This window comes from Lathamus discolor, chromosome 4, assembly GCF_037157495.1.
Source record: "Lathamus discolor isolate bLatDis1 chromosome 4, bLatDis1.hap1, whole genome shotgun sequence".
Taxonomy (NCBI): domain Eukaryota; kingdom Metazoa; phylum Chordata; class Aves; order Psittaciformes; family Psittacidae; genus Lathamus; species Lathamus discolor.
This window is the reverse complement of record NC_088887.1, coordinates 52,708,003-52,721,910: the sequence shown is the minus strand read 5'-3', so window position 1 is coordinate 52,721,910 and position 13,908 is coordinate 52,708,003. Positions and strand designations below refer to the sequence as shown.

The window sequence follows — 13,908 nt, the reverse complement described above, 5'->3', positions numbered from 1 at the left end:
ATGCTGCATTCACAAAATACATTAATCACAAGATACTTTTCGTTGTCCGTTAGAAAGGAGTGTGCTGTAGATAAACATAAATTCAGAGGCTTTAGATTCCCGATTTTAAAGGGGGTTAGGCTCTTTATCATAGTCACAGTCTCTGTGTTGGGCCTATGCTTAATGTTTTTTCTTACTCTGATAGTTTTGATATATAAGATTCTAAAGATAAAAAGGTAAAGTGGTAAGGTCAGTCAGAAAGGATGAGTGGGACTTAGTGACTAGAGATGGAGCGTTGATGATAATTGAATCTGTTCAAGTGTGTTGTGATTTTAAAAACCTGTTTCTTTCATGCTAACATCAAAACCAAACAGTGCTTAGATATAGATAATTCAATATTTTGAGATCAAGCACCATAAGGCAGCAACACGAACTTCTTTAATTTAGTCTCATAACTGTTTATCATCCCTGGCCAGTACAGGTAATTTACTGTAAATCACTTTAGTTCTTGTCCTTCCTGATAACACCGAACCACATTGTCAATTTGAAACACTGCCTGCTCATTTTCGCTTGCAAATCGCAGTGTTTATTCTACCATGTATGCATATGAAGATTTCAGTATATGTTTGTATACATGCAACCTGTATGCCTTGTTTGCAAATGTATCTTGGCATATGTGTTTTCCAACTAGGAATCTAAGTGAATTGCTGGTAGGACCTTACAAGAGGCACATGTATTTGTATTTAAATAGAATTAATTTCTGAACTGTTCTTGAAATCATGCTGGTTTTCTCAACAGAGATTCCATATTGGAAATAAAAAATACACTTCTGTTTTACCAGATTTATGAACTCTGAAATTTTAATGTATAAATATTACTTACGTAGATCCAAACTGCAGACATCAGGAGATAGTTATCCTGGTTTTCAGATTACTGAACTGAATTTTACAGAGTAAGTCAAGCATGCACTCAGCCAAAAGTGTGTGTATTTCATATGCTGTGTGTCATAGACTAAGAAACAGAATTATGCCTGATATTCATCTACGATTTCAGCAAAGCATAACCTTTTCCATTATCAAAACCAAAAGGACCAAATTAATAAATTCACATTTTGCCACTGAGCACACATGGCACAGAGGACAGAAAATCATCTTTACAGCCTGGGGCAAATTGTGCTACTGCAGATTAATAAAATGCAGGGTGTTACTGCAGCTTCACATGAGGTGGGTCATCATCAGGCTTGGCATCACTGGCTGTATGATGGCTTTTTCATGTCTTCAGTTGCAAAGAGAAAGACGTGCTTAAACCACCTTGGAGTTATTTTTTCCCCACTGCTGGGCAGTTAGCTAACTGTGAAGAATATCTACTGCTTGTTGTAACTGACTCAGCTCAGCTGACCAGCAGTAACATGCTAGGTCATGTCAGTTCAGTTGTTCGTGGTCCATACCTTCTTTCAGTGATGCATGAAAGTGCTCTGGAAACGTAAATATCTAGAAGGTATTTATATTTCATCTGTAGAAGTGATGTAGTGGGTTATATGAGTCTACAATTTCTGTAAGGTGATGCTTGAGGCTTTTCACAGCTACACTCTCATTTTAGTGCAGCAGTGTTACTGACTTTTACACCACAAAGTACTAGCAGTAGTCATCCCATCTGCCTTAGGTATTCGTAAGCTTTTTCATTTACCCATAAGTTCATCTGTGGAGGACAGCTTATGCTACAGATCTAAATGGGAAATGATTAAGGTATACGTGTGATAACGGGCAAAAAAAGAGAAACCAAGTTCCAGTATAACTAGGATATTTATTTTCTGAGAAGCGGTAGTGTGTTGCTTGACTAAAACTCTTGATTTATTTACAGAAAGAGACTCTCATGACTTAGCTCAGAGGACGGTTCTGGCTCTGCTAGCTGTTGGAAGAAAAAACATTTTTTTGGAATGTGACTACAGAACATGCATGGAATTTCATGCAAGCAAGAGATCCTGAGCTTTACGGGAAATTAATTCATGTTCTGTCTAGTTCAAGTAATGTTCATGTTCTGGGTAATCTTTTCACAAAGATAGGTTTTTATTAATAGCATTAGAAGTATTATATCATGACTGTGAAACTAACACTATGATGTGAGTAGCTACAACACACTACCTTGTGTAGGAACTGCCAAACTATTTGCTTGGTACCAGTCAGCTCCTTTGTCCATCATTATTTGAATTTGCGCTCTTGCAATTTTAGATTATTTTTTTTTCTCTCTTTGCTTTCAGTGTGATCTGAACTTTATAACAAGAAGAGCATTCAAATTATGTATTCATAATCCTGAAACATTTTTCAGGAAACTAATCGGTGTAAACACAAGCTTTGGTAGGAGTGGTTATAAATGAGCAGCTTTTGCTGTGGCAGGTAAGAGCAAGTATGTGCGAGAGGGGGTGGCCTAGTACCTGGAAGCTTGTTTAGGTGGGATCATCACAAAAAAGATACTTTTATTGTCAGCTGAGGACATGAAGGTGAAAGCTAGCAGTAGGGAGGCAACCCCTATGTCAAGGTAGGTGGAGGTTTGGCCTTTCTGGGTATCTTCAGTGTGGCTTCTCAGCAGGCTAATGCAATTGCATGGTACAGGGGAGCAGTGGCCATCTATAACCATCCATTTAGAAATATCTTTAGAGTGCAGACACAGGCATCGAGTGACAGGAGTTCCCCTGTTACTGTACACTGTGTAGTTCATCTGTTTGCTGCTAGTGTTTGGAGGTGCATATTTAGGATGGAGAACTAGAAAGTCTCAGTTGCTAATTCAGCTCTGCAAGACCCCAGTGTCTGGTCTCAGACAGGTCACGTAAGTCTTTATCTCAATATGCAAATATTTAAAATGAGAAGAACATCTGTTGACATCATAGGATGTTGTACAGATAATTTAATGGTTGTAGTGGTCTGAATTAGTGAAGTGCTGTGATAATGCCACTAAGATGGCTCTAAACCACCAGTATGATGTAGCTGTGAAAAAGGCTAATGTGCTTCTATGATGCATTAGACATGATATTTCTGTAGAGAGAGGGAGAAATGCTAATAGCATTTCAGAGAGCCTTCTTGAGACCTTAATTGGAATATTGTGTCCGACACCCTTCCCTTGCAGGGAACACAAAGATGGATTTAAATTGGAGCAGGTGCAAAGACAGACTACAAGGCTGATCAGAGTTAGAGTATTTATCTTTCAAAGAGCAAATTAGAAAGCTTTTGTCATTCTTAGTATACTCAAAGGTGGAGAAGTGATAAAGTTATTCTTTGTAAATAAATATATGGGTACATATTGACGAGAAATGTTTCAGCTAAAGTATAGCCAATTTTTCTGGTATTGGTATTATAAATTCATCCTGAATGAATGTGGATGGGAAATTACAAGAACTTTTCTCCCCATTTCTTTCGGATACGACAGTGAGGCAAAGAACCTGAACAGTTTTAAGCCTGAGTCCAGTAAGCTGCACAGGAAATTTTATTCTAGAATGACTATAGAAAGTTAAGTGGACGAATCTTTGGATTTGAAGCACTGAGGTCTCCAAGGGGTCTAAAGGGAGACTGAAACTATTTGTTTTCATTAATTTGGCACTAACAACGTGCTTCAGCATTTCCAGTGGTTGCTTGTAGATAAGAAGTATGTTTTTGCTGCTCTTCTCCCAGAGCCTTTAATTACAAGTTATTTTACTTATTTTCTGTTCTACCCCCCATATTCTCACTTTTGCCATGGAACTGATTGCAAGATCTAGGATCAGGAATGAATGGCTCCTCCTTGGGAAATAGGATAAAATAGGTATATTTATCCCTTTTTGATGTGTGATATCACTTCCTGTGATCGTTTAGAAGAAGTTGTTACTTGGCAATTGTTAAAAAAATATGGAGCTATTGCAAAGACATACATGTTTCCATCTCTTCCTCTATGGTACTCTGTAATTATAGCCTCTCCTATAGCAATTTTGCCTTTTTTAGGATGTTGAGAAGCATTTTGTGGTGTTTAGGGTGTGTGGAAGCAGGTATCTGATGGAAACATCAGAACTGAACATTCAGAATCACATGGTTGCCTGCAGTTGCACATCCATCCTGAAGGGATAATCTGATGTCTCTGAAGTGTACTGAGGCACACAGTGAAATACCGTGTTGGTGATCCAGAAAATGTGTTGCATTCTTCCTGCTGCTCAAACTTTGCTGTTTGGTGCAGATAAGTTTTTCTGTCATGTTGCCTGTCATATTTGCCTCCTGCACCTCAGAAGGGTTGTTCTCAGTGAGTGATGTCTTGCAGTTTGGTTATCCCTCTGCCTTTGCAATGGAAGCATTTCTGTGAGAAAGTGGACTTCCAGGGAAATCAGCACTTTGTCATAGACCTCAGGTTGAAAGGGGAAGTACAGAAGAAAAACGAGATGTGAAATTCTTTCACAGGGTCTAACTTTCTTATTGAATTAAGTAACCAGAATGTGGGCAGGAAATAGAGGATGATAAAGAGCAGCGCTTCCATTAGGTCGTCTTGTTTTTCAGAAAGCCGTGCAGCTTGAGAGATGCATAGTGTTTATAACACATTCATGGCATAGCTGCTTCCTGGTAAGTGTGCAACAGAAAGAAGTGTTGTTCCTAAATTAGTAGGTGAAAAAGCAGCTGGTAAAGGATGGGCTACAGCTTTCTAGATTCTGTTCTGGAGAGGATTTAAAGAGAACGTTTCTTTTCAGTGTTTCATTGGCAGCTCAGATAAAAAAGTAAAATCTGTCTTTTGGGGGGGGTTTAGGCACAAGGCATATCATGCCACCAAACATTCAGTTGACTCTGAAAGGAGCTCTGTGCTTTACATGACTATTGTCATAATAAAAAATTGATTCTGATAGGGAACCACTATAATATAAACCTAAATATTTATAAAATACATTGTCAGGCAGTGGAGAACCCTTAAGAAAGTGAACTAGTGAAGTAAGATATTATTCTTGCTTGTGCCAGTAATTTGCTTTGTAGTTTTACATGTGTTATTTGAAAAGGAGAGAAATGATTTTGCATAGCTCATTACTTTTGTAATTGGGGCCAGTTGAACATCACTTTTGGTTTTTCCCATAAAAAAACTGCAGCTCTCATTTAGGATGAATTCTGAGTTCAGCAGAGTGTACTTTGCTGGCCAAATTTAATAGTCAGACGTTTGAAAATGTTAGCCATAATATTTATAGTAAAGTGCACCATTAAAAAAAAAAAGTGATTTATAATTTACTTTGTGGTCAAACACATACACAAAAAAACCCCGAACATGCTAGGGAATGCATTTTATTGGAAGGGACTTACACTGTGGTATATTGCTTTCCTGTTCAACACCTTACAGATCGTCAGTCTGGGAGCAGAAAAAATGCACTAAGAGCTTATCTCTCATGGACAACTGTGTGCCAGCAACTGTGCTGTTTATATTTAAACCACTGGATTCTCTCTACTCCTTTCAGATGATCTGAAGCAAACTTCTAGTAATGCTCTTCATGATGAGTTCCTATAATTAATGGTTCCTGAAAGTACCAGGCCTCCAGCACCTCCTCTTTCACACAGCTGTCTGAAGTGTGAAGCTCATGGATGTAAGAAATGTTAAGTGTATTGCCTTTAGGCTATACAAAGCATAAACCCAGATCAGTTGTTTACTGGGAAGTTCTGGAACTTGTCTGTGTGAGCAAGTTAACTAGCATCAGCCAGACTATAATAGCAGTAGTGATTGTTCTAGGATCCTTATTCTAGTAAGAAAGACATTTTGAGGTGAGCTGGATTAAGATTGTTAAGCCAAAAGCTGATTTTTTACCACAAAAACCCCACAGACTCCTTCATGGAAGAGTTAAACTAGTGCAGTATATGATTCTGTCTCCATTATACTGGCAAATTCTACATGTGGGGAAACCATTAGATGGTAAGAACAGTTATTTTCCTTCAGCCTTGAGGGCTTTGTGGAGGCACAGGCACTTGTTAATGTGATGCGGTGTGATGGGGCAATTCTTGGCTTCATATGGGTAGTTTCTGGGGGAAAATGGGAGACCTTCATTTGTAGATTATTCTCTTAACCTTTCTGGCAAGGAGGTATGTGTGGGTGAACTAAGTGTCTTTTTCATGTGACTGGTCTCTTATTAATAGTTACTGATATTTATATTACTGTTACCCTAACTGGCAAACAGAGGCAAACACGCTGAATAGGAGAGACTCAGAGTGCCAACTTTTGAGAAATGTCTGGGATCACCAGTGGTAACTCGCTTCTGTGTGAGTTACAGCCATTGGATTATTTAGGCATTGAAGCCTAGTTCGAGGGTATGATTCATATTGACAGTCCTGCTTCCTCCATGGGATGTGACAGCACTGGATTTGCAGGCTTAGGCCATATTGGTGGTGGGAGCCAGGGTAACTGAATCTCATTCTACCTCAATGCCACTTGAAAGGCAGTAGATGAATTTGAAGAACAAAAGATTGTACAACACTAATGCATTCATGTGGCGGTTTGAGACCATTTCAGAAGAAATAAAAATAAATACCATCTTACATTATCCTGACACATACCTGAATGCTTATCAGCAAGATCTAAGTGTTTTGAACATTTTTATTTCCCTGTTGCATTTGGGGTCAAATAAAGATAATTAGATACCACTTTAAGCGTTGAAGTGTACTTAATGCCATGTGGCTCAACAGAAGAATGAGTGATTTATTTGTAAATACTATGTTCATTAATAATATAAAAATTAAGTATAAATTCAATATATTGGGCACACAGAAGTGTTGTTGAAAGGCTGCCTTGTTGTAGTGTATACTATCCGTCATTTGTTATTTAAATATAAAAATTATTTCAGATAAATAATACAGTATGTGAAAGGTGGGGTTTTGTGGTTTTTGTTTTTGTTTTTTTTTTTCTTTTTAGTTTCAGTATTGGAAGAATCAAGATGTACTCTAAATGCTACTTTAGCAGACACCTTCTAGCACTAAATCATTCATCTGTACTCAGTAAATCAAGTATACTGTTATTAAATGGCCACTCAGTAGTAGTGTTGCAGCATAGGAGGGGTATATGCTTCCTTCGCTGGCTCTACATCATTTCAGCAGAGGTTGAGATTTTTAAATCAAGAAGATTCAGTTGCACAGCTTTTATTACAGGCTGTGAGGATCCTGAGGCTTAAACCTAATATGTGAATATTTCATTCTGAGGAGAGGCTGCCTCCTTTTCCCTCCCAAGTGAGCATTTGCTCCTGCTCTCTTACATGCGCTTGCACATGCATGCACACACTGGTCAGCCTCCTTACTTTCAGCACATTGGAGGATTCAGGAACAGACCCCATTAGTTGTTTGGGAGGAGTCAGTTATGAGCAGCAGCAGGGCGTAAAGGTAGACAAGAAAGAACTGAGATTGCTGTGGTCACCCTGGAGGGATGAGGTTGCATTTGATGGAAGAGAAATCTGGATCTCCTGCTCTGCTAGAGAAAAGGAGTGATGTGACTGAAGGTGGTTTTATCATCATGAGAAGGGGAAGTATAGTGGTTCAGAATAAAAAAAATTAAGAAGAGCTATGTGACTGTTTGCACTATTTAGAAATAGTGCAGATGAGAAAGAAATACAATGCTTAAGCACAGGGGAGTTTAGCAGCACATGAAGCAAAATGGCATGTAAAGTGTGCCATAAAAGTGTCATGTGTATTTGAATGAGGTGGGGCTGGAAGAGGAAGTAATAGATTAAGCTCAGGATAACAATCAACAACAGCTCTGGTTTTAAATCCACTGTGACCCCTCTAGATGTTTAATTTTGTCTCTGGGCAATCAACGTGCAAGTTATGTCAGGCAAGTTTATACATCTCAAAATTGCAAAGATAATGTGAAAGATTAAATTAAAGCTTTCACTTACACTGATGTAGTATTTTGCTTTACATTCAGCAATACTGATCTGTATTGAAGCTAAGGAAAAGCTCCCACAGCATTTGCAGAACATGTGTGTTAGGCAAAATACTGGTTATACTGTGCAGAAAGGCAACTACATTCTTCATGATTTGAAACTTGGGTTGTGTTTCAGTGAGGAAATTGTGGGGAAAAGGAAGAAACAAACAGGAATATGAATGAAAGGGGAGGAGTTGTGTGAGACAGGAGAATGTATAAGATATGGGGAAAGAAAAAATAAATAATAAATAGATAAATAGGAGAGCTGGCAGACTTAGACAGGTTTAGGATACTGGTATGGAAATCCATGTGAGGAACAATCCTATGGCTAGCTGTTAGTTTTCATTGATGCCAAGTAGCTGAGGTCACCTGACCTATCCTAATCTATATTAAGGTTTATATGATATCTTCTTTTCAAAAGATGACTGTTATAAATAAGGCTAAAGTCATGAGGTAATCCAAAGAACTGGTTTTGTATATTCAAAGGTGGAAAGAATGTTCCGAACTTAATTCTCAATATGCTTGAATTTATTACATGCTTCTGATTTCTGTTTGTGTTGCTTTCATTCATATTCTGTTACCAGTTTATACTGGTAACAAACCCTATTGTTACCAATTTAAATATTGAAACTATTCTAAAAATAGGACTTATTCAACAATTAAATGTCCTTTAATTTGCTTGCCTCTCCCAGCTTGTTTGCTGATGATACCAAACTGAGTAGGGAGGTGGATACTTCAGAAAGGAGAGCCACCCTGCAGGATGATCTGGCTAGACTGCAATAGTGGCCTAACATGAGCATTAAGAAGTTCAATAAGGACAAGTGTAAGGTCTTGCACCTGGGAAAACACAGTCTGGGAGTGCAGCAGAGGCTGGGATCTACCCAGATGGACAGCAGCCCTGTGGAAAGGGACCTGGCTGTCCTGGGAGGCAGCAAGCTAGTATGAGCGAACAGTGTGCTGCTGCAGCAAAGGAGGCCAACAGGATGCTGGGTTGCATCAACAAGGGCATCACCAGCACAGGCAAAGATGTCATTATCCCACTCAGTGCTTGTCAGGCCAAACCTGAAATAATGTGTTCTGTTCAGTTTTGGTTCTCTCTATACAAAAAAGATGTGGACAGGCTGGAAAGGGTCGAGAAGGGCCACAAAGATGGTCAAAGGACTGGAAAACCTGGCCTATGAGGAAGGGTTGAGAAATGAGTTTGTTCAGCCTTGAGAAAATGCAAGACCTTGGCACCGTGTTCCAGTATTTAAAGGGTGGCGTTAAGGAAGATGTAGACTCCCCTTCTGAAAGGAGTCATGTGGAAAGGTGAGGGTTAATGGGCACAAATTATTCCTGGGAAGGTTCCGGTTGGACACAAGAGGGAAGTTTTTACAGTAAGAACAGCCATCCCCAGGGGAGGTGGTGGATTCCCCAGTGTTGGACACTTTTAAGATTTGACTGAACAGGGTGTTGGGACATCTTGCCTGGGTCATCCTTTGGCTAGAAAGTTTAGATCAGATGATCCTTGAGGTCCCTTCCAACCTGGTATTCTGTGATTGTATAAAATAATTTTCAATTCAGTCTTAACACCCTGAAGCTCCCTCCCCTTCCCCCCTGCACTCCCTCTTCCCACCCAAAAAGAAGAAAAAAAAGAGTAGGAGGATGCTTGAGAGAAGGCAGGAAAATGTCTTTGGTTGGTTCATACTTTCTGGGGAAAATAGGTAAAGGTATGCTATCATCTGCTTTTATCCAGTGGAATGAAGATAAGCAAACTTACCCTTGGTAAACACTGCCACGAAAACCATGTTCTTAATTAAAAAAAAAATTCCTCCCTCCCCCCACCAAGTACTTTATATATTTGACTGAATCAAGGGCTGTTTTGTCTTCACAAAGAGTGGCGTAAAGAAGTAATGGTAACTGTGTGTTAACTGAAACGTAGAATGAGTTTGGATTGAGATTTAGGCTCTAACTTTATTTGGGTTCTTTGCAGAATGATTAAAAAAACGTGTTTGAAAGAGTAGATGGTGTTAATCTAACAGACTGATGTCTTTACAGTCCACCAAGCCTTCATGCAGCTGCCTTGACATCTAAATACGTAGGTTTCTGGTTTTCTATAGTGAGGGATTTAAGTGCCTGAAATCCTACTTCTGCACAGACAGCTCTGCTGGTTTGGCTTGTCTTCTGATCAAGTCCTTCTGGGATCCTGAAATTAAGTGTTTCTGCTCATTAGCCCTTGTACAAATCTCTTTAACACTCATCATTAGAAGGGAGTTCAGCAGAAAGCGTAGCAGCCATAGCAGGATTGGCAATGATACAGCTTGGATGAGGAGGAGAGGTGGCCAAGTTTTGAGGGAGACTGAGTATCTGTATTGAACAAGATGGAGCTTCTCCTTTTCAACAGTTACTGCCTTCAGAAGAGCTGGAAATTAATCCAAACTCAGAAAGCTGTCTTGAATGACGTTGTTAGAGTTACAGAGATCAAATGCTGCAAAGCTGTGAAAATGAAGAATTCTGGTTGTCTAGAGTATGTTAACTGAGCTCCCTTGGACATACGCATTGTTGTTATAGTTTTAAGTTATGCAGTCTTAAAATTGTACTGTCTTTTCACTGGACCAGAAGTTTATGAAGACTGTGTGAAAAAGGAGACATATCTTTGAAAACTCGTTTTTATTTGCTGTAGAAACATGGAGACAGGTAGTGAAGGGGGTAACACACTACAAGAAAGGAGAGATGTGTTGCTTAGTTAAGGCAGATGAATGTAACTTCCCTAGATAATTAAAGTATTATATAAGGCTAGGTACTCTTGATAAATGACTTTTGGGAATCTCTGGTTGAACGCTGAAGTTTGTAATGTGCCTAATTCAAAAGTTTTGTTAAGTTCTCAGATCATATGGGGATCATACGATGTACTTTGCAGAGACTGTAATGCAATCTGTAGTTATCCTGAGAGCACCAAAGAGACGCTGTGTGAGAATGAGCGTTTCTGTCCTTAGAATGCTGCTCTGAAAAAGCACAGAATAACCTGGAGTAGATAAAGTGTACAGGTGTGCTGTGAATGTATGTAATTCAGTTAATGTGTAGATTTTCAGTACTCACTTCTAGCCACTGAATGAGGTTGGGGCCCTCTGGAAGAAACTTTTGTCGTCTCCTAATAAAAAGCCAGTCAGACTAGATGTGGAAAAGGAGGCCCAATTAACTCCAAATCCTTAAAAAATAAAAACAAAAATTGGGACTTCTGAAGTGTTTGCCTCAAAAATTTGTTAGCTTCCGCCTTGTCAGACTCCTTTCTTATTTTAACGTTTTAGGGTTGTTGAGGGGGTTGATGTTTGTATATAGCTTGAGTGTTGTTTTTTGTTTGAGGTTTTTTGATTCTTTTGTTTGCATTTGTTTTGTTTGTTTTGTTTTTGTGGGTGGTGGTGTTTGGTTTTTTTTTCCCCTTCTCTGTTAAATGGTATGCTTTCCCTATATTTATCCTGGGAAAATCTGGATGCAGTGTGTAAAGAAAACTTGAAAACCAGGAAGCATGTTAACAGTCAGTTTTTTAATTTCCATTGACTTCTGGTAGAATCTTCCGTGAAAAACTGTACGTTGCTTGCTTTTCCAGTTACATATCTATTTGTGTGATGAAGATGACAAATAATTTTCCTTTGATCTGATGTAATTGTATTTTAGGGGAACTAATTCTATCTTGTCTGGTTATGTTCTGGCCATGGTCAAAGCAACTGCTAGTTCAAGAGACTAGTCTCAATGGTTGTGTTATATGAAATGCAATGCTTCTCTGCTCTGTTATTGTTAGATGGGGTGCTCTAAATTAGATGGTCTAATTCTGGAAAATTTGAATATGTGCAGGTGGACTTTTGTGTCAGCAAAGCCACACTTATTTAATTGGAGCTCCATATGTCTGCAAAAATTGATTCCATATGGTCGAATAGCACATTTTGAAAATGTTTCTTTAGTTCGTACTAGTGCCAGGAGAAAGTAGAATAACCTTATTTTTTGAGCTCCTCCTTAACTGACAAGTGCACCTGTACACAACCCTGCTTTCAATTTTTGAAGTGGTAATTGGGTATGTAGGATTTTCTTGTCACACATTAACAGTTTTAAGGTAGCTTAAATTTGTTGCTAACGAAGTCTTAACTGCATTGCTCCCTGTTTTGTGCTCCTAAAAACAAGTGATGAAATATACACGAATCATGCAATCTTACCTTCTAGTAGGTGGAATTTACATGAGGTTTCCCATAGAAAACTTTCGTTTAAGGTTAAGGTATGTCTAATAGATAGAGATACATATATATATATACACACACATATATATGTGGAACTGGTCAAATGAAATCCAGTCTTTTTGCAGGGGGAAAAAAAGCTTTGAGTTTGTTTCTGGTTAAGCAAATTGATGGGAAATAATCCTATTAGAAAAGCTGGGGATCTGAATTTTAAAACTGCTGAGAACTGTGGGCCATAAGAGTGGATATGATTAAAAGGTGAACTTATGAGGAGGTACATAAATTGATATTTTTTTTTCTTTTTTATTGTACACAGGTACCTAAGGATAAAACTGGCCTGAAGGGAAATCTGTGGGAAACTGGGGAGCTTGACTGTTCTTGCACCTGAGTAAGTGAATGCTTAGCTGCAAATCAGCTTTACAGAATGTTAAAACTGTTGAATATTTTTCAGCATCTACCTGCCTAATTGTAATCTATAACTTGAGACAATACCTTGGCTTTTGAATGAAGAAAGACTAGAAGTACTAAAGCTAGCTAAAGGGAGGGAATGTTGTATAGAGCCTTCAGGGCTCTTTATTGCTACCCTTAAAGCCTCCGTATAATTAAACATAGATTATATGCAGGATTTCTTGGTATTTTGGTGGTTTGTCTTTTCAGCTCTTTATCTTGAGACTAATTTCTGAGTTTGAGCAACCTCTCTTATTTTTAAAAGTTAAAACATGATCTTGCTGGTTCGTGATCATAATAGCACATTGAGATGCAGCAGGACTGAAGTCATAGGAAGGCGCCAGGTCATGTATGAGGTCATCAGAGGAGGAAGGTTGATCAGACAACCTTTGGAGGCCTAATGTGGTTGTCGTGTAAAGGGGGAATGCTAATTTCACATTGTTTGAGATGAGTTTTGTTGGCTTTGCGTCCATTAAAATAGTTGGATGAGCTTCCATTGAAATAGGACAGAGACAGCTTTTCTTCCCTCAGTTTTGACAGGGCATGTGGCAGACATTGTTGGGTGTCTGGAGGTCTGAAGTGCCAAACCCAGCCTACACAGGTTTCTAAAAAGGCAGGAAGAATGTTTTTCAGTTATCCACCTAGTTTCCTTTCCTGGCGATGGAAGCACTATCCTGGTTACAATAAATTACATGTCAAAAAGATACTTTGTTGTTTTATTTAATGTATTTATTTATTCATACATATTCATATATTAAATGCATGCAATATGAATGAGCAGATAAGTAGAGTATTGCACAAAATGTCTTTTTACTGGTACCATATTTTTAATAATGGGCAAGTTAATTGAGTTTTCTGAAATAATTGCCGGAGCTGGAGTCTTTCTTCCTGCTGGCATTTATCATGCTAAAAGAATTATGTTTAGTTTTGGAAGGCTTCAGTTTGTTGAATATCCTTACTGGTATCTACATTATATTTTACAAACTCTACTTATCAGCTGGGTGTCTCTCGATTTAATCTGGTCTAAACTTGTTATCAGTGCATTTCACTCTTAAGTCTGTGCTGTGGTTTAATCATATTCTTGTACTGAATGCATGAACTCATAAATTGCTATCTGTCACGTCACTGCATAAAAAAGTACATTTCATTTTGCCATAGTATTTACTGTGTTTATCTCTTTGCGATAAAATAGTAGACAAAAAAGTCTCTCATTGCTTTTAATATTAGAGAGAATTAAGTATGTAAGTTAGAAGAACTGTGCCAGGCTTTGTGAGCCGTACACACATAAGCCTTTTTAATTCATTCAGAAATGCATCGTGGCAGCTTTTAGCATTATCGTTCTTTGATTTACAAGTTACATAGTGAATCAAAAATAGTGCCCCAGTCT

The 13,908-nt window shown here is 38.5% G+C and overlaps 1 protein-coding gene across 4 annotated transcripts in view; it reads left to right on the top strand.

The window, feature by feature from the left end:
* Positions 1-13,908, top strand: part of TBL1X (transducin beta like 1 X-linked) — a 196,343-nt gene that overhangs the window by 44,382 nt on the left and 138,053 nt on the right. For all 4 annotated transcript variants that reach the window (XM_065677477.1, XM_065677473.1, XM_065677474.1 and 1 more), the window contains one exon: positions 12,391-12,462. The gene's annotated coding sequence lies outside the window, so the exon portion shown is untranslated. The remainder of the gene's footprint in view (positions 1-12,390; positions 12,463-13,908) is intronic.